Source organism: Plectropomus leopardus, chromosome 16, assembly GCF_026936395.1.
Source record: "Plectropomus leopardus strain MGB_pleo_1.0 chromosome 16, ASM2693639v1, whole genome shotgun sequence".
NCBI classification, from domain to species: domain Eukaryota; kingdom Metazoa; phylum Chordata; class Actinopteri; order Perciformes; family Serranidae; genus Plectropomus; species Plectropomus leopardus.
The window spans coordinates 34,624,028-34,628,098 of NC_142191.1; the positions used below are offsets into that span (position 1 = coordinate 34,624,028).

Sequence of the window (4,071 nt, forward strand, 5' to 3'; positions counted from 1 at the left end):
AAATAATACGTAATCAACTAAAAATAACAAAATAAAGGTTGACTCAGTTCACAACTATATTGGTCAAGTTTTTAGGTTTTTGAAGAGGAGATGCTGCCTGTCCTTGAACACACCAAGTGGATCCCCTCTCTACCATCCATTGATCATGTTCTGAAAATAACAAACACAAAACAAAATGCAAGCACAATCATTAAATTGCACACAGAGTTTAACTATTCTTCTTCTTGGTTGAATTACATTTTATTATATTCTAATGAAGTTTTTTTAAAAATGCTTACCTGTGTGTTTTCTGACCAGATGTCTGACACCGTTTTCCCGTTACCAGTGTGTCAGTGTCTGGTTTTAGGTCCTGTGCTGAGGCAATCCGTAGAACAGCATGGAGGTTGTCATCAGTGAGGCGTGATCTGTGCTTGTTTTTGTTCAGATTCATTATGGGAAACATCTGTTCGCACAGATAGGTGCTCCCAAACATGGACAGAACACGGGCAGCATGAAGTCGAAGCTGTGGCATCAAACCAGGGGGCAGCAGACGGTAAAAGTCCTGGATTGCAGCATCCTGAAACTTTGATCTCAGGCCACTGTCACTTTGAAGCTCAATTAACTCCATCTGAAGGTGTTGGGGTGCAGTGCAGACGTCGGTGGTGAAAGGATTGGCAAAGATGTCAAAGCCAGACTGCTGTGCTCTGAAGTCAGAGAAGCGCCAGTCAAAGTCAGTCTGTAACCGGCTCAGTTTGGTAGCCAGCTGAGCACATGAAAAAGTCTCGGGAAATGAGGCTGACATGCTCTGACAAACAGGAAAGTGGGCAAGATTGTCCTGTTTCACTTGGCACATCCATAGGTCCAGTTCACGCTGGAAAGCCGTGATCGTGTCAGACATCTGCGTGATGACTTGTTTGCGACCCTGCAGCTTCTGATTCAGTTGGGCGAGATGCTCGGTTATGTCACACAACACAGCAAAGTCACACAGCCACTTTGGATCTGACAGTTCAGACAAGGGTTTTCCTTTACTCTGCATAAAAAGAGCAATGTCCTCCCTGAGCTCAAAAAATCGCTTGAGGACTTTGCTCCTACTCAGCCACTGCACTTCTGTATGGTACGGCACATCCCCGTGCTCTGAGCCCATCTCCTGCAAAAACAGCTGGAACCGACGGTGATTCAGGCCTCGCACCCGAATGAAGTTCAATGCTTTCATAACTGTGGTCAGTATGTCATCCATCCCCAGCACAATGGATAATGCAATGATACGTTATCAGAGGTGTGTGACAGTTCATTTTTTGCATTTTCCCCTTCATTAGTCCAACCAAGCCCACTTTTCCTCCACACATTGCCGGTGCACCGTCTGTAGTTAATCCCACCAAGTTTTCCCAGGGCTATGCATTTTTACTTACAGACTTCTCCACCGCATCAAAAATGTCCTGTCCAGTCGTGGTCCCATGCATTGCAGCTCCATCCAACAGCTCCTCAGTGACAGAGAGATCCGACTTCACGCCTCTAATAAAAATTGATAACTGCGCTGTATCCGTGTTATCTGTGCTTTCATCAACAGCTAATGAAAAAGCAGTGTAGCTGCGTGTCTCCTCGGCCAGCTGTGTTGCAAGATTTTCTGCTAGTTCCTTAACTCGGTCCGCGATGGTGTTTCTTGATAAACTGACATTTTTAAAAGTCTGTAACTGGTCGGGACACACCTGCTCACAGACCTTCAGCATGCACTGCTTCAAAAACGCTCCTTCTGAAAAAGACTTGGATGCGTGGGCGATTTCTTCAGCCACAATAAAGCTAGCTTTCACTGCCGCATTGTTTTTGGCTGTGTTTCATGAACACACTGTGCTGCAACCGCAGTTTGCCTTTTAATTCTTGGGCAATTTCTTGCTTTTCTTGAAGGCTAGCTTTGCCGTACTTAGCTCCGTGTTTGGTGTCAAAATGCCGACGCAGATTGTACTCTTTGACAACCGACACCGCCTCGTAACACAAAAGACATACCGGTCTTTCTCCTTGAAGCACAAACAAGTATTTGCCTTCCCATCTTTCTTGAAACAGTCTTCCGTCTGCATCAACTTTTCTCTTCCTGGACATTTTGGGATCATTATTTATTTCTAAATTCCACTCATTAGCATTGATGTGGAAACACTGCCGTGTAGTGGCGCTGACCCGTCACTTCGCAGGTATCATAGTCGACAGGCATTGTGGCAAATGTAGTTTTTGGTCAAAGCACTCTTTTGACCTATTTATTTTTAGATACTCAGACCTTTTAAGCTCTTGCGGGCCACATAAAATGACGTGGCGGGCAACATTTGGCCTGCGGGCCTTGAGTTTGACACATATGTTCTACAGTAACAGCAACATTCTACAACTGTAACATTCTAGTTACATCATAACAATCTAGAACTGTAACATTCTAGTTACATCATAACAATCTAGAACTGTAACATTCTACAGTAACAGCAACATTCTACAACTGTGACATTCTAGTTACATCATAACATTCTAGAACTGTAACATTCTACAATAACAGCAACATCCAAGAACTGTAACATTGTAGTTGCTTCATAACATTCTAGAACTGTAACATTCAACAGTAACAGCAACATTCTGGAAAACTAAAATTCTACAGTTACATCATAACATTCTATTACTTTTACATTCCACAGTTACATTGTAACATTGTAGAACTGTAACATTCTATAGTAACAACAACATTCTAAAACTGTAACATTCTAGTTACGTCATAACATTCTAGAACTTTAACATTCTACACTTACATCATAACATTCTATTACTTTTACATTCCACAGTTAAATCATAACATTCTAAAACTGTAACATTCTACAGTAACATCAACATTCTAGAACTGTAACATTCTACAGTTACATTCCAACATTCTGAAACTGTAATATTCTACAGTCACATGAGCAGTCTAGAACTATAACATTCTACAGTTACATCAACATTCTAGAACTGTAACATGATAAAGATACATCATAACATTCTAGAACTGTAACATGATAAAGATACATCATAACATTCTAGAACTGTAACATTCTACACTTACATTATAACATTTTATTACTTTAACACTCTACAGTTACAGCAACATTATAGAACTGTAGCATTCAACAATGACAGCAACATTCGAGAAAATTAACATTCTACAGTTACATCATTACATTGTAGAACTGTAACATTCTACAGTAACAGCAACATCCTAGAACTGTGACATTCTACAGTAACAACAACATCCCAGAACTGTAACATTCTAGTTACGTCATAACATTCTAGAACTTTAACATTCTACACTTACATCATAACATTCTATTGCTTTTACCTTGCACAGTTACATCATAACATTCTATAACTGTAATATTCTACAGCTACATCAACATTCTATAACTACATCGGCATTTACATCGGCATTCTAGAACTGTAACATCCTACTTACATCAATACATTCTAGACCTTTAACATTCTACACATTCTACATCATAACAATGTAGAACTGTAACATCCTACACTTACATCATAACATTTTAATACTTTAACATTCTACAGTTACAGCAACATTATACAACTGTAACATTCAACAATAACAGCCACATTCTATAGTAACAACAACATCCTAGAACTGTAACAGCCTAGTTACATCATAACATTCTACAACTGTAACATTCTACAGTTACATCAACATTCTACAACTGTAACATTCTAGTTCCATCATAACATTCTAGAACTTTAACATTCTACACTATCATCATCACATTCTATTACTTTTACATTCCACAGTTAAATCATAACATTCTAGAACTGGAACATTCTACAGTAACAGCAACATCCAAGAACTGTAACATTCTAGTTGCATCATAATATTCTTGAACTGTAACATTCTACAGTAACAGCAACATCCAAGAACTGTAAAATTCTAGTTGCATAATAACATTCTAGAACTGTAATGTTCAACAGTAACAGCAACATTCTGGAACACTAAAATTCTAAAGTTACATCATAACATTGTAGAACTGTAGCATTCTACAGTAACAGCAACATTGTAGAACTGTAACATTCTTCAGTAACAACAAC

General features: G+C 39.1%; 1 pseudogene; it reads right to left on the reverse strand.

Annotated features, from left to right (window-relative positions):
* Positions 1-274: 274 nt before the first annotated feature.
* On the reverse strand, positions 275-2,308 carry LOC148187044 (general transcription factor II-I repeat domain-containing protein 2 pseudogene; annotated as a pseudogene).
* Between the last annotated feature and the right edge of the window lie 1,763 nt (positions 2,309-4,071).